Source organism: Cibotium barometz, chromosome 33, assembly GCF_041138505.1.
Source record: "Cibotium barometz isolate CiBa-2024 chromosome 33, ASM4113850v1, whole genome shotgun sequence".
Lineage (NCBI taxonomy): Eukaryota > Viridiplantae > Streptophyta > Polypodiopsida > Cyatheales > Cibotiaceae > Cibotium > Cibotium barometz.
In genome coordinates this window covers 47,762,520-47,778,588 of record NC_141078.1, presented here as the reverse complement: position 1 = coordinate 47,778,588, position 16,069 = coordinate 47,762,520, and the positions used below count along the sequence as shown (strand labels likewise).

The following is a 16,069-nucleotide window of genomic DNA, read 5'->3' as shown; positions in this document are numbered from 1 at the left end:
TAGAGAGAGAGTAGAGAGAGAGAGATGTGCTGGGAATTTAGTATATTTCATATGGTACAAAAAGGGTACTTTGCTACAGCCCTAGGCTGCCTTCATAAAAAGGTGTAAACACCCAAAATTCTGTCCTCTATGGGACTCCTAGTGACCCAAACCCCTAGAGGGTTGAATGAATTGAAAGAGGAGCACTCTTGCTATTTATAGTCCCTTTGGACTTCATGGACAGCTGGCAGCTGACTGGACAAATATTCACTGAATATCCTGCGCTAGTAGCCGCCTTGGTCTTCTTGATGCGCTTCAGCCCCCTTGCTCTCTGGTACAGCCGAAAGCTCCTAGAACCAGCCGACAGTACCTCCTTCATGCACTCCAAGCCTTGCTCCAAGTCCACACCAGTTTCTGTACTTGAGGCTCCTAAATTCTGGTTCTTATCTGGTTCATAGTCTTTTACTGGCTGCCCCCTTCTGGATTAGCCCTGAGGAAGTACATGGCATTGATCATGCACATGACACCCAGTGCCCACTCTCATCCCATCCATGGGTTGGCTTTCGACATCAACCAAGGCCCAACTCTGTAAATAGATGCAAACATCTCTCTCTCTCTCTCTCTCTCGAATTGTATTCATGGTTGTCCTAAGGTCACCAATAATCTCCACGAGCAATTCCCATTCTTGAAAAGGTGAAAACAATTTGCATCTCTCACAAGTATCTCTCGACCAGTGAATTTGGAGATAAATTTGGTACTTGTATGGCACTCAGCACATACGCTAAGGTTCTTAATGACACGAATAGATTCATTTTCTGTTGTGCTGATCAGCCCTAGAGCAATGGCAAGCTTCTCACTGTGGCAACACAAAGACAATCCTTTTGCCGCCGCTTCCACATCCTGCAGTGCAAGGCTGGTGCCTTGGGCATGCCCTGCTTTCTTCATTTCCTCATCAAGTCTCCTCAACTCTGCATGTATCTCCTTTGTTTGTGGATGAGATGTATCATCTCCAGTAAAAGTGTATAGATGATTGTTGACCTCAATGCAACTGTGCTCCGGTATATTCAAGACGCCCCGGTTGTCCATCATTTGTTGCACCTTGTTTTTATCATCCCACATGCCAGCAGCGGCAAAGATGTTTGAAAGCAGCACATATGCAGACAAATTTTGTGGGTTCAACTTAAGAACCTTCTCTAAAGCATGCTTTGCTAGCTCCACCTTGCCATAGAGTTTGTATGCACAAGCCAATGTCATCCATACCACTTCACTTGGTTCAATAGGCATTTCTTTGATGAAGCCTTCTGCCTCTACCACATGCCCTGCACGACAAAGCAGGTCCACCATACAAGCATAATGGTCCATAGACGGTGTAATACCGTAGTCTTGCATGGAGTCAAAATAATACTGACCTTCATCAACTAGGCCCGCATGGCTGCAGCCAGAAAGGACACTGACAAGTGTCACCGTGGTTGGTGTCAAGCCTTCTTCTAACATTTTCTTAAACAAAGCAAGAGCCTCTTTGCCAAACCCTTGCTGAGAATACCCTGTGATCAAAGCATTCCATGAGACAACATTTCGCTCAGGCATTCTGCTGAACAGTCGTCTTGCAAGATCCATACTGCCACATTTGGCATACATGTCTACAAGGGTGTTGGCAACAAACACATCCATCTCGAACCCACTATCGACAATCTGGGTATGCACCTGTTTACCCTTTTCCAAAGCTGCCAAACTTGCACATGCTTGTAAAATGCTAACAAAAGTGAGCCTATCAGGCTCCAACCCCTCCAATAGCATAATCTCAAATAATGACAAAGCCTCCTTGCCTAGCCCTTGCTGAGCCAACCCTGCAATCGTTGTCGTATATGAAACGACATCTCTTTCAGGCATTCTGTACAGTACCAAGCGAGCATCAACTATGCTACCACACTTTGCATACATGTCAACTAGCACGCTCTCCACAAAAACATCCAAACCAAACCCACATTCAAGGAGAGTAGCATGTAATCGTCTTCCCCAGTCCAGGGCTCCCACAATAGCACAAGCTTTCAGAAGGCTAACAAAGGCGACTATGTCTAGCATCATACCTTCCTGTCTCAATTTATCAAAAAGTGTGATAGCCTCCTTGGCCAACCCTTGCTGGGCATAGCCCATAATCATCACAATCCAGGACACCACATCTTGTTCCAACATGGCATCAAACACTTGCCTTGCATCCTGTGTACAATTGCAGCTTGTGTAAAGGTTAATCAACGAGTTCCCAACGTATATATCCGACTCATAACCACCTTTTATGACCTCATTATGGACCTCCCTGCCTTCTTCCAGGGCTAATAGGCTGCTGCATGCCTTGATAACATTGGCCAAGGTTATCTCATCTGCTGGTTCAAGACCTTCCTCTTGCAATTGTTCATAAAGTGAAAGAGCCTCCTTGTCAAGCCCTTGCTGTACATGTCAAACAATCATAGCATTCCATGAGATGATGTTACGTTCATACATTTTGTTGAACATGACACAAGCACGTAGTAAATTCTCACATTTTACATACATATCAACCAAGGAGCTGCTAACAACCAAATCAGACTCATAACCACTGCTTATGATATGAGAGTGGATGTGCTCGCCTCGGTCCACATCCATAGTATTGATACATGATTGGAGGATACTGACAAAGGTAGCTTCGTTTGGTTCTATATCCTGTTCTTGCATCTGCTCAAAAAGCATGAAACTCTCCCTTTCAAGCCCTTGACGAGCATACCCTGCAATCCAAGCAGTCCATGAGACTACATTTTGTTCAGGCAGTTGGTGGAACACTTCATGTGCTAGCTCCAAGCTCCCACATTTTGCATACATATCAATTAAAGTATTTCCTACCATAAGATCCGAGCCAAGGCCGCTTCTAATGATTTGGCGATGAAGCTGTTTGCCCCGATCTAGATCCCCCCTGCTGGCACATGCTTGCAGGATTACCACAAACACAACCTTGTCAGGCTTATTGCCTGCCTTCTGCATTTCTGTAAAAAGGTTTATTGCCACGTCCAACATACCTTTATTGGCATATGCTGAAATGAGTGCAGTCCACGAGTATATATTGTGCTTGGACATCTCATCAAACACTTCCTGTGCATCCACCACACTCCCACACTTCCCATACATGTCTATGAGTGTGTTTGCTAGTAAGACATTAGCCTTGTATCCATTCTCCAAGAGTTGTTCATGCACTTTCTTGCCTGATACCAAATCTCTACTTCGACTGCACCGCTGCAAGAGAGCAGAAAAGGTGTTGATGGAAATCCGAATGTTACGTTTCATTATTAAGTCAATGTTCCGCACTGCCACTTCTAGATTTGGTTCACTAGGGATTTTCCTCACAAGCATAGAGATATCATTACCCCCTATCAACCTGCATATTTATGTAAAGAGAGCATTATACCATTTGTACTCCATACAACAAAAACTTGATTTTAGAAGGGCAGGAAACAGCACCTGTCATTAACATCTTCCAAAGCATTGTCTTCTGTGGCAGAAGACCGACTACTCTCTGACGTCAAAGCTTGCGGATGAACTTGAAGCACACTTGCCGCTCTAGATTCCTTGTCCAAAAACGTACGCTTACTGTCAAGCAGAGTCAAAGTGCAAGATTAGGAAAATGTTGTTCCGTTAAGCAAGCAACGAAACATATATTAGCATAATGCTCCGAGATTAGGAAATTGTTGTTACGTTACGAACAGAACATATATTAGCATAATGCTGATGAAAAAGACGTGTACACATCCATGTGGCAGAGCTAGGTTATGTTTGTTGATAAATAACCAAATAGCAATCGTATAAGGGGTTTTTAGACTATGGTTTATGTAACCAGCAGGCACAAATACCTGGACTAAAAGAGAAACACTTCAAGTACAAACAGAGTATAACAACAGAAAGCCACAAAATTTATGGACAGCACACTGAGCCAGAATGACCGGCCCCCATAGGAACTTCTTTATTACATAGAAGCTTTTACAAGAAATCCAAGGTGAGGGTGCATTCTGGATTTTCCTCAGATCTTGGGTAGCTTTCCACAAAGTTCACAGGAGACTCTGACCAAGCTCTCCTCACAAAAGCCAAGCCAGTTCAATACCACAAAACAGTTCAAACAGTCCCCGAATCTGCCCCAAAACAGTCCTCTGTTCACAGTCTGTTCTGTGCGAGGGTACCCGGAGGACAGCTTGCTATTGTACGACCAGTATTGAGAGAGAGAAGCACAGCTGTACGACCAGTTCAGAAACCAGCCTGCAGAGAAGACTCACAGCTGTATGACCAGTTTACAAGCGGTCGGAAGAGAGAAAGCAGCGCTGCTACTGTACAGCCAGCGCTGGTGCAACCAGAGAGAGAATTCCAGTACTGTTGTCGACCAGCCTGAGGGTGACCAGCAAAGGCAGAGGCTGTACTGTTGTCGGCCTGTTCAAAGCCGACAAAGAGAGAAAACTTGCAGCAGTAGTCTGCCTGTTTGTGTCGATCAGCAGAGAGGGAGAGAACTAGCTGCTGCTGGCCTGTGTACTTTTTTTTTTTTCCGGAAACAAGATCCTTCTATTAGTTAACAAAAAACAGCCACAAAGGCTAGATACAAACTTGTTTCCGTGTACGGAGAGAGGATCAAAGAACAAATAAGGGGGAAGGATGCACAGTGCACTTCTCTCCGGGTTGGCTGCTTTGCCGGCTTGTGTACTTGTGCGTATCCCCAAAAGAGCTGCCCCCTTCCTCCTTTTTCAACGCTTCAAGCCAGCCACTTTGAGGGGTGCCCACCCATGTGGCAAATGGTTGGTATAGACAACTAAAAACTCATGCATGACTCATTTCCCCCTCTCCTACAAGCAAATCGTCACCTTCCTGCACACAAGCTCTCCGTTGTTTTTGTTCCTAGAGGAGGCTACGCTCATCCATTTGCAAAACCGAGCACATGGCTGTGATCCTCATCAAAAGGGCGCCCTGCTACACCCCTTCGCGTCGGTTTTCCAGCTACTTCATCTAGGCGGCTTGTGCGGGCACCGCGACATCAACAGGTGGCTGGTTTTGCTGTTGTTTGACCTCCGTGTGCTGCCCCTAATCTGTCCATGCTGCTCAACAGCCTATTATGAGCTGATCAAGCAATTCCAAGGGCTAGTCATGCCGATTTGTCCATAGTGCTTGTTTGTGCCCGTGACCAATCCTTTGATGTTTGCACGATAGAAATATCTACGACTCTGCTACTGCTTGTTTTTTGTGCCCAGGAGTGACCATTGTTATGGATTTCATAATGGATTTGCCGAAGACCTAGTAGTGTAATGATACTATTTGGACGATTGTGGACAAGTTTAGCAGGCAAGCACATTTCTTGCCTGTCAAGAAGACCATCGAATCCCGAGCATATGGTGAAAGTATTTTTTGCACAAGTGTTCTACCATCATGGTATGCCAAAGTCTATTGTGGGGGATAGACTACGAGCCTATTTTGGAGGGCTCTCTTTCATAACATGGGTACTAAATCATCATCAGCTAATCACCCACAAACAAATAGCTACAGAGAAGCCAAATGCTACCAAATCCCTATGGCCAGCGTCATATGTCTGATATGATTAATCACCTGTGGTGTGCAATTAAGGATGATGAAAGAACACACATGGGCATTGACACGATCCCATAACTGTGCCTAAGCCTCCTGTTCTTTCCTAGTAGAGGGTAAAAGCTCCCCGTTCTCCAACTCTGGCCCTGGAACACCAACCACAATGAAATCAGCCAAGTCATAAGACTCCAAGACAGATTCCATCATACCTTCCAGATGCCATAGTTGGTCCCCTCCAACTGTTGATCCACCGGGAATGTGGGGAGAGTGGGGATCTTCACGTGCTTCTCAGCCATCTCAAGCAAATCTACCATCTCAAGGGTTCACAAGGTCTTGTGAAGGGAGGGTGCGTGGCGAAAAAATGAAGAAGAGGCTGCAAACACTATGCAAGGTGGCTGTCCAACAATGATGGCTGCCTTCTACCCGATCTCCAAGTCCCAAATAGCACAAGAAATCTCCAATCAGCACCAAAAATCAGCAAACCCTCAAGCTCCCACTGTCTCCAAGCTTCAAGCCACCTGGGGCTCTGATACCATGTCGGAATGCACAGTGGAAAATGAGACAAGTGTTGTGGAAAACAAAACGCAGAAGTGTAGAGAGAGAGAAGCTGTATAAACTCTGCTATATACACAAGAATCCGATACAAAATGAAGTGGGGGACTAAGGGTGGTATTTATACCACCCTCAAGTGCTGGTCGGCCAGCCTAAAAGCAATTGACAGCAACAGATATGCCCATGACTGAGTAAATGACCAGTCAGCCAGCATAAATGCAGTCGGCTAGGATAGGTGCAATCGACCAGTGTGCAAGACAGCCCCCACGACTAGAAAAATAGTGAGAAACATGAAAAAAATGGCGAAAATTGGGAAAAGCTCTTGGGCGGGCACACCCACAACAAAGGCCCTCATTGCACAGATAAGAGATGACTGCTAACAGGTGCAAGTGGGTTAGGGGAGCGGGCACTGGCGGCACGAGGGGGGAAGGGGCTGCAGGCGGATAGCGAGGGGGGGGAGGTACAGAAGAGACAGGTGACTAGAGGGGGGGAGAGGGAGGGGGGGTGCTGCTGCAACAGAGAAGCGAGGACGAGGAGGCGCCGGTAGAACGTAGATTGATGGCAGTGCACGTAGCTCCAAGCACGACTTTCTATCTGCTTTCGCAATGCATGTAACAATGAATATCATTGGTGGAAGCTAGTCATATATGAGTGACCTTTGTGTTTTAAAAGCTAGGCAAGGTTGTTGGATATGCTCCATCACATGCACACATGTACCATCCCCTCTTGATATAGTTCAAAACTCTTAAAGAGGCATTAAATCAATGAAATCAATGTCCCTATTTCAATACTCTGCAGTGTTACTATGTTTTTATCAAACTTTTTATTATCTTCCTTAATTCTATTTTGGTACCAGAGCCACCTGCGCACCTGTGCATTCCTGTTCAATTAAGAGTAGATTGAGCTGCTGTCCGCCGTTGCCGTTCGTTCAGTCTGCAGTTTGCCATTTGCCGTTTCCGCTGCCGTCCGTACTTCACTCACTATGCTGCTGACTGTGCCTGCTTCACTCACTGCCATGGGTCCGCCGTCACCACAAGCGAGCAACGCCAGTAGCATAGCCACCTCAAACTAGCAGCCTATGTGTGCCTGACGTCACCACGAGTCAACAGCAGCGTACCCGCCTCAAACTGGTAGCCTATGTGTGCTCGACGTCACCATAGTCAAACAATCCTCTGCAGTTATTTGCCTGGCCTCTGCCGTGTGGCTAATCCAAAGCCTTAATTAAAAGGCTTAAGGTTTATAAGGTTTATAAGCCTTAATACCAAACTCATCGATCTTCTTCAGCTCTGCTCAACTCAGCCAGATTTGCGACAACAAAATACAAGGTGGTTCTCTTTGAACGGAAAATCTTGAACACTCTTTTTACATTGCTCTTTGATGATATGACTAGTTCACCCTCTTTGAATTATTGATGATATGACTAGTTCACCCTCTCTATATGAGAGCAAGCCTAAAGCTTTTCGGAAAGCTTCAAACTTCTCTCTAGGCAAAGCATTTGTAAATAGATCTGCAGCATTATCTTGTGTAGGGTCTTGTGTAGGGAAGTAAGATAAATTGATCTCTCCTACATGTAATCTCTCTCTAACATAACGATAATGGATTTCACTGTGCTTTGTACATGCATGAAATATGGGCTTTCATGCCAAGGCCATAGCACTCTCCCTATTAGTGACAATAGTAGTGGGTGTTTGCTAATACTCACGAATGATCAACCAATAATCTCGTCAACCATACACAATCTACGATAGCCTGTACTCAACCTCACAGGTAGATGTAGCAACAGTGGGTTGTTGTTTACTCAACCAAGATATGCATGAACTGCCAAGAAAAAAACAATTCCCATTGGTGGATTGACTGCTATCATAATCACCAACCTAGTCTGAATCACTATATGCATAAAGCTGCAAGTTGCCCCCTGGGATAGAACAAACCAAGATCCAAGGTACCCTGTAAATAACGGAAAATGCATTTCACAGCTTGCCAATGCTTTTGTGCTTGGGCTGTGCATGAATTTGCTCAACAAAGACTCCCCAAAAGCTATGTCACGCCTCGTGTTACACGAGTAAATGAGACATCCCACTACCTGGCTGTAAATGCTGGCTTCAAAAGATTCACCGTCGTGCATGCTGAGCCGTAAACCTGGTTCTACTATAGTAGAAAGTACCATGGCGGCCGGGTCATGCCATTGTATATTATGAGTCCATGTGACACTCTCATCTTTAGGAAGGACCTACCAGTGGTGACTTGTGCTCTGTGGCGTCCTTATCCTCAGGGTGCTCTGAGAAGAAATGGATTTGAAAGGGAAGGGGAGAGTGGAGGAAGGGAGTTGAGAAGCAAAGGAAAGAAGAGAGAAGAAAAGATATGGGTAAGGAGAGATCGAAAAATGTGAGTCTGACCTGAAATGGAGGTGCAAAAGGGTAATGCCAGCTGTCTAGGAAAAGGTTAAAACTGTTAAGAGGAAACGGTTGAAATGCCACAAACATATTTCCAGCCCAATGACCCCCGAATTCAATGTTTCACCCTGGAGACCCCATGTTTTCGCTTGTAAGATGTGTACCACATCCCTGGAGCAACAATGTTGAGATATCGAGCTCGTCTAGTGAGGCGGTGGACACTGATGACCCGCCTGGGGGATAGGCCCCACACTTACACCACTGGCATGGTTGGTGAGATCTTGGGTGATATGCGGCCAGTGGGATGACAGGCTGTGTGACAGCCATTCTAGAGACTGGCATAGTTATAGCGCCAGCTCATTTAGTCGGGTTCACACTATAGAGAACCCGTGTATGTATTGGTTGAGTACCTTTCATATTATGTGTACTCTTATCTTGTATATGGTGTGTTGAGTGTTTAGTGTTGAGCAGAGAAGAAGAAGATTTTCAGCCTCTCACCTTGTGTGTTCTCTATTAGGGTTTTGTGAGTGTGTGTGTGCTTGCAAGAGCTCAAGCTCTCTTCCCCCCTGCATCTTTTCATGGTATCAGAGCCTGGTTCGTATTAAGGGCTGAGCTGCAAGCAAGAGAACCACAGGAAGCGGTACGAGGGTAAGAGCTTCAACTACTCTTCCCTATTTGTGTTGGTGACTACACCCTTGTCGGGAGCTCTACGGGAGGCACCGGCAATGATCTCTGATTGAGGAGCTTTCTTCGTGGGAGGAAAGCTATAGGGCAACTATATAGTCCTGTCGGACTGAAATTTTCGGGCCGAAAACGCGTTTCGGGCGTGTCTGGACCTCCGTTTTTCAGAAAACAGGCGATTTCGAGCACTGCGGGTAAGTCATCGATTCTCTGCAGAACTCTGTTTTAAGAATTGCAGGAAGACAGATTGACTGTGCAGACACTGTGGGTGCTGCAAAGAGGTCTACAGTTGCCATTGGGTGTATGTATGTGCATTGAAGTCACTGGTTGTGACATTTGAGAGTACTACAGTACCGTTGTGCAGAAAATACAGCAGTTTGTGCAAAAAAACCAGAGTGCAGTTTCTGGTAAAATTGTGTGTTTGGCAAGATGTCTAATGATGGCATAACACAGATTGTGGCTGAGAAGCTGGATAAGAATAACTTCCATGCTTGGAGGTTCAGGTTAACGAATTTCCTGATGGGAAAAGGCTATTGGGACTACATAGAAGGTGAGCATGAAGAGGCACCGGAGATACCGGATATAAATCCGACTGCTGCAGATGTGAAAGAGTTTAAAGACTGGAACCAAGGAGCTAGGAAGGTTATGTATTGGCTATCCATTAGTATACAGGACACCATGATTGGGCACATTCAGGATGCCAAGTCCCCCAAGGAGGCGTGGGACACCTTGGTAAAGCTTTATGAAACAAATACCAAGGCACGCAAGATACAGTTGAAGAATGAACTTCATACTGTGGAGAAAAAGAGCATGTCTGTGAATGACTATGCGCTGAAGATAAAGGGTATTGTGGAATCCCTTGCATCTATTGGTGTGTCAGTAGATGATGATGACAAGGTGGAAGTCTGTCTACGTGGTCTCGGGCCACAATACAAGGCGTTTAAGACGTCTATTCAGACTTGGGAAAACATTCCCAACTTTACAGATTTGGTGTCTATGCTGATTATCGAAGAGAAGAACTTGGGTGAAGACCAACAGTCTTCACAAAGCAAAAACAGTTCAGAGCAACAGGCCTTCTACACGAGTTCAAGAAGAGGACGAGGTAGAGGAGGCCGTGGACGCGGTTAAGGAGGTGGCCGAACAGGTAATCAGAATTATGGCCAACAGTAGCAGCAACAACAACAGTCCCAGAATCAACAACAACAACAACATGCAGGTGGAAGAGGCAAATTCAGAGGCAGGGGGAGTCAAAGAGGCCGTGGAAATTGGCAAAGGCAATATAATGATGCACGTGAATGCTATTATTGTGGTAAGCCTGGACATGTGCAGTCAGAATGTTATAAGAAGCAGGCTGACATGCAAAATGGGAAAGTGAACTATGCATCCTCAAGCAGAAATAATGAGGATAATGAAAGGTTGTTTGTTATGCAGCATGTTGTGAATGCCATGTCTGAAAATGTTGATGCAGCACAAAAAGATAATGTATGGTATGTGGATTCAGGCGCTTCGAACCACATGACGAGTCATGGGGAGTGGTTCAAGGAGATGAAAAACCCGGAAAGACCAGGTTTTGTGGAAGGATGACACTGCTCATCCAATTGCCCACGTTGGAGATGTGCCATTGTCTATGCAGGATGGCAAAGTGAAGTACCTTGCAGATGTACTTCATGTACTGAACATTACAAAGAATCTGGTTTTAGTTGGCCAGATGATTGAGCAGGGTTTGCAGGTTTGGTTTAACCCTGATGGATGTTATGTTGAAGATTTTAAAGACAAGTGCAGGTTGGTTGCAAAAGGCAACAGAGTGGGCAGAATGTTTACGTTGGATGTAGACATGCCTGAGATGAGTGCTGCGATGTTTGCAAATGGTTAAGGAATTGTTGCAGACACAGACATATGGCATAAAAGAATTGGACATGTGAATGTGCAGAGATTGAAGTCTATGCAGACAAAAGGAATTGTGATAGGGCTGCCAAAATTTAAAGTGGAAGGTATGCATAAAATCTGTGAAGCATGCCAATTTGGGAAGCAAACAAAGCATGTGTTTCCACGTAATAGATATGTGAGCAGAAATGCACTAGATGTTGTGCATTAAGATGTATGGGGTCCTACGAAGACCATATCTATGGGAGGCTGCAGGTATTATGTGACTTTCATTGATGACCACACAAGGAAAGTGTGGGTATATTTCATGAAGGAGAAGAGTGAGGTGTTCACTCACTTTCAGAATTTCAGAGTTTTGGTTGAAAAGCAAACAGGGAAATATGTAAAGTGCCTAAGGTCAGATGGAGGGGGAGAGTACTTCTCCAATGAGTTCTCTGAATATTTGAAGAAGAATGGTATTCGGAGACAGTATACATGCAGATACACTCCGCAGCAAAATAGAGTTGCTGAGCGGAAAAACAAGCACATTGCTGAGATTGCGCGAGCATTGATGGAAGAGAAGAATATGCCGCATTGCTATTGGGCTGAGGCTGTTTCTACAGCAGTATACATCATGAACAGGACTCCAACTGCAGCCATACATGATGTAACTCCAGAGGAGAGGTTTACTGGCAGAAAACCAGATTTATCTCATCTGAAAGTCTTTGGATGCATTGCATATGTGCATGTGCCAGATGAGCTGAGAACTAAGCTGGATCCAAAAGCTGAAAAATGTGTGTTTATTAGATACTCCCTTGAGCAAAAGGGATACAGGTGTTATAACCCTACTACACGTGAGTTGAGGGTAAGCAGGGATGTTGTCTTTGATGAGATGAGCAGCTGGTATGCTGCTGAAAAAGAAGCTGTTGGGGCTGATGTGAGTGGAAGTGTGGTTGCACAGAATGCAGGTCAGCAATCACAGTCTTTGAGTGGACCAGGAGAGTCCTCATCTAGTGGGTCTATTGATAGACCATGAAGTGGCAGGCTGCGTCATAATACCAGCCCTGCAAATGTGATTACTACATCACGTAAAGGAAAAGAGAAAGTGGTTGAGCCCCTTGGTATGCCTGACATTTCTGCAGGGCATTCTCATGTTGATGGAGAGTCTAGTGGCTCAGATATGAGCCTTGATGAGGAGCTTGGGATCCCAGCTATGAGAACACCTGGTGTAAAGAAGGCTATAGAAGCCATGAATGAAAAGCTGCGAAGATCTGGTAGAGTGAAGAACCCTGTGCAGAGGTTTACTTATGATGGTTATGTGACACATCACTATGCATATATGGCAAAGGTTGTGCAGGTTGTTGAGCCCACATGCATTGATGAGGCTGTTGGAAATGTGTGTTGGGAGAAAGCTATGGATGAGGAGATGGATGCACTATATGGAAATGAAACTTGGGATTTAGTGCAATTGCCTGAAGGCAAGAAAGCCATTGGATGCAAGTGGGTGTACAAAGTTAAACATAACAGTGATGGAAGCATAAACAGGTACAAGGCTAGATTGGTAGCCAAAGGATATGCGCAAACATATGGGATTGATTATGAGGAAACTTTCAGCCCAGTTGCCAAGATGGCAACGGTGAGAGTTGTGATAGCAGTGGCTGCGTCAAAAGCAATGGTCTTTACATCAGATGGATGTAAAGAATGCATTCTTGCATGGGGATTTGCAAGAAGAGGTGTATATGTTGCAGCCACCTGGTTATGAGGATGTGGGTCACCTTGAGTATGTTTGCAGGTTGAAGAAAGCCTTGTATGGCTTAAAGCAAGCACCAAGAGCATGGTCTGACAAGATTTCTGAATATCTTGTCACTATTGGCTTTCATGTAGCCAATGCAGATTTCTCATTGTATGTGAGACATGGTGATAGAGGGGTTGTGCTTGTTGTCATCTATGTAGATGACTTGATCATTACGGGGGACCATGATGCAGAGATTTTTGATGTAAAGATCTTGCTTAGACAGAAGTTCGAGATGAAGGATCTGGGGGAGCTCAGATATTTCTTGGGCATTGAGGTGATTAGGTCACCACATGGTATTGGATTACTGCAGAGACAGTATGGCTTGGACATGTTGTCCAAGTATGGTATGACAGGATGTAAGCCTATTTCTGTGCCATTGGATCAGAATGGCAAGTTGAGTGCAGATTCAGGAGAGATCTTGGAGGATCCTACTATGTACAGGAGCATAGTAGGAAGTTTGATCTACATGACGATCACCAGACCAGATTTGAGCTATGCTGTTGGGTTGGTGAGTCAGTTTATGCAGGTTCCACGGAAACCGCATTTGGATGCAGTGAGACGCATACTGAGGTATGTGAAGTCTACTTTGCATTGTGGACTATTCTATGAGACTTGGACAGAGATATGTGTACATGGGTACACAGATGCTGATTGGGCTGGTAGTATCTCAGATAGAAGATCTACCAGTGGATTCATGTTTTCTTTGGGGAGTGCTGCTGTGACTTGGAGCAGCAAGAAGCAACCTACGGTTGCTCTATCCAGTACAGAGGCCGAGTACAGAGGAGCTGCTATGGCAGTATGTGAGGTAGCTTGGTTGAGAAAGCTACTTGCAGATTTGGGTCTATTAGTGGATAGACAAGTTGTCATTTTCTGTGACAACATTAGCAGTATACAGTTGGCCAGGAACCCAGTCTTTCATGCTCGTACGAAGCACATAGAGGTCCACTACCACTTCGTCAGAGAGAAGGTCTTGGCAGGAGACCTTGACCTTGTTTATGTCAGCACAGAGGATCAGGTAGCTGACATCTTCACCAAAGCATTGGGTACAGAGAAGCTCTGCAGATTCAGGGCTTCGCTTGGTGTACATGAGATGGAGTTGAGCTCGAGGGGGAGTGTTGAGATATCGAGCTCGTCTAGTGAGGCGGTGGACACTGATGACCCGCCTGGGGGATATGCCCCACACTTACATCACTGGCATGGTTGATGAGATCTTGGGTGATATGCGGCCAGTGGGATGACATGCTGTGTGACAGCCATTCTAGAGACTGGCATAGTTATAGCGCCAGCTCATTTAGTCGGGTTCACACTATAGAGAACCCGTGTATGTATTGGTTGAGTACCTTTCATATTATGTGTACTCTTATCTTGTATATGGTGTGTTGAGTGTTTAGTGTTGAGCAGAGAAGAAGAAGATTTTCAGCCTCTCACCTTGTGTGTTCTCTATTAGGGTTTTGTGAGTGTGTGTGTGTGTGCTTGCAAGAGCTCAAGCTCTCTTCCCCCCTGCATCTTTTCAAACAACCGGGTTGAAATGGAAGTTCCCACTGCTTTGGCACTAGAGAAGATTTTTAGTGAATGAATCAAACCAGTTATTCATGGGTTTCGCACACTTTGTGGGCTTGTTAAAGGTCTTAGATTGTCTGGTGATGTGCAAGTGTTTGAAAACTGTGGATTAGTGATGTTGCCGGTCCATTTGTGTGTTCCACGGATGATGTGCGAGCCTCCTAAATGTGGTGAGGAGAAAGAGAAAAACGAGTCATTAACACATAGGATGATGTAGTATGACACCTAAGGACGTGCAGCATCTCCATCATCTCAAGTAACGCATTAGAAAGTAACAGAAAAACTAGATTACCATTTTAAAAACCTGACATTTCAAATAGCGCATTCTTATTTTCACTCTATAAAGGCATGAAAATTCTTTCCTTTTTCAATATTTATTTCAACCAAAAAGCATGAAAATACTTTCCTTTTCTGATAACTGAAGAGGATTATGCCTACCAGAGGATAACCCCCAAAAACAAAACCCACAAATAAAAAAGAGGGATGATTTTTGAATCAGTTTTGATGATGAAGGGGCATGCACCTGATGTAATTTGGAGCCATGAGGGCAGTGAGAAGCAGGAACTAGGACTAAGCTGCTTTGGGCTTGAGAAAAGTTCATTGTTGGCTTATTGAAGCCGTGTTTGAGCTGGTGGGCGGGCTACTGTATTGCAGGCGCCTTCTTCATCCAGCATCGAAAAATTCCTGCACAACTCCTCATCACCTGTTATCACATCAATAATCCTCCATCTTTTCTTCAGAAGTCTGCCCTTTTCCCTCTCTTTTTATCTTCAAAGGAATTCTGACTGTGACGGGCTTAGCTAGCCAGAGCTCGAGTAGATTTAGAGAGATGAAGATTTAATGAGGAAAAGCCTACCAAGGCGCTAGGAAGTGAAATGTAGACATTTGTGTAAGCATTACTTCTTCTTCTTTTTTGAACATATGAACTGCCCAGAGACATATACAACAGTCTACTTATACAACAGTAAATATAATTATATTTATATTTATAAACTGCCCAGATACATATACAACCCTCTACTTGCCACTCCTATCCCATCATGTCTCATCAAAAGATCTAGTACAACTCTTCACTATGAAGTAAACCACAAATTTGATCCTACCTCTACACAAAAGATGAATGTTCCGATGAAATGTGATACAAGCTTGCCACCAGCAAAGACTCCGTGGTGCACCCCTTAGGAGTCTGCTCCTCCATAAACTCTTTCTTGGTCTAAATCTTCACGTCGGGCCTATTTCCAACAGGATTCTCTATCAGGGCCATAAAAGTGTGCACAGGTTGCTTCTCCTTCAGATACCATCTTTGTGTCTTAGGTCCAAACTTTGCCAAGCCTTCCTTCAAATCTTTCCTTGCAGATCCCTGCTACATGCCATTTCAAGTTGTTCGGGAAAAAATGTGAGATTCATACAAATATTCGTGGTTTAAATAGCTAAAATTCTATGAAGGTTTACAAAGATGAAATCAAAATTCTATCAAGTTTAGGGTAATAATTACTGCTAAATTTCTACTTGTCTATTGGAGCTAGGCATTAGAGTTTTCTCTTTCTACTTGTCTATTGGAGTTAGGCATTAGAGTTTCCTCTTTCTAAACCTATCACACCTAAAGAAGACACGTGCTTCCTTGCTAACGATGGTAATGATGAACTACCCCTCTCCTCTTCAT

The 16,069-nt window shown here is 44.6% G+C and overlaps 1 pseudogene across 1 annotated transcript; it reads right to left on the bottom strand.

The window, feature by feature from the left end:
- Positions 1–504: 504 nt before the first annotated feature.
- Positions 505–15,223, bottom strand: LOC147619665 (putative pentatricopeptide repeat-containing protein At3g13770, mitochondrial pseudogene; annotated as a pseudogene). Its single transcript, XR_015261882.1, has 3 exons — positions 14,930–15,223; positions 3,466–3,594; positions 505–3,382 (listed from the first exon to the last, which is right to left on the bottom strand). The product of XR_015261882.1 is annotated as a putative pentatricopeptide repeat-containing protein At3g13770, mitochondrial pseudogene (transcript).
- Between the last annotated feature and the right edge of the window lie 846 nt (positions 15,224–16,069).